Consider the following 1,263-nt stretch of genomic DNA (forward strand, 5'->3'; position numbering starts at 1 on the left):
CTCTAGGAGGTGGGTCAAAAAGATCTTGCTGTGGTTTATGTCAAAGAGTGTTTTTCCTATGTTTTCCTCTAAAAGTTTTATAGTGTCTGGTCTTACATTTAAGTCTAATCCATTTGGAGTTTATTTTTGTGTGTGGTGTTAGGTAGTGTTCTAATTTCATTCTTTTACATGTAGCTGTCCTGTTTTCCCAGCACAACTTATTGAAGAGGCTGTCTTTTCTCCATTGTATGTTCTTGCCTCTTTTGCCATAAATTAGGTGTCCATATGTGCGTGGGTTTATCTCTGGGCATTCTATACGATACCATTGATCTATTTCTGTTTTTGTGCCAGTACCGTATTGTCTCGATTACTGTAGCTCTGTGGTATTGTTTGAAGTCGGGGAGCCTGATTCCTCCAACTCCATTTTTCTTTCTCAAGATTGCTTTGGCTATTCGGGGTCTTTTGTGTTTCCATACGAATTGAAAGATTTTTTTTGTTCTAATTCTGTGAAGAATGCCATTGGTAGTTTGATAGGGATTGCATTGAATCTGCAGATTGCTTTGGGCAGTATAGTCATTTTCACAATATTGATTCTTCCAATCCAATATTTCTGATTTTTCGTTGTTGGTGTATAGGAATGCCAGAGATTTCTGTGCATTGATCTTGTATTCTGCAACCTTACCAAATTCATTGATTAGTTCTAGTAGTTTTCTGGTGGCATCTTTAGGATTTTCTGTGTATATTACCGTGTCATCGGCAAATAATGACAGTTTGACTACGTCTCTTCCAATTTGTATTCCTTTTATTTCTGTTTCTTCTCTGATTGCCATGGCTAGTCTGCAGTGTCAGTTGTGATTTCTCCTTATTCGTTTCTAATTTTATTGATTTGCGTCCTCTCCCTTTTTTTCTTGATGAGTCTGGCTAATGGTTTATCAATTTTGTTTATCTTCTCAAAGAACCAGCTTTTAGTTTATTAATCTTTGCTACTGTTTTCTTCATTTCTATTTCATTTATTTCTGCTCTGATCTTTATGATTTCTTTCCTTCTAATGACTTTAGGTTTTCTTTGTTCTTCTTTCTCTAGTTGTTTTAAGTGTAAAGTTAGATTGTTTAGTTGAGATTTTTCTTGTTTCTTGAGGTGAGATTGAATTGCTATAAACTTCATTCAGGATTTTGTTCAGGATTTTTGCATCTATGTTCAGCAGTGGTATTGGTCTATAATTTTCTTTTTTTGTGATATCTTTTTCTGGTTTTGGTATCAGGGTGATAGTGGCTTCGTAGAATG

Source organism: Physeter macrocephalus, chromosome 8 (assembly GCF_002837175.3).
Source record: "Physeter macrocephalus isolate SW-GA chromosome 8, ASM283717v5, whole genome shotgun sequence".
Taxonomy (NCBI): Eukaryota; Metazoa; Chordata; class Mammalia; order Artiodactyla; family Physeteridae; genus Physeter; species Physeter macrocephalus.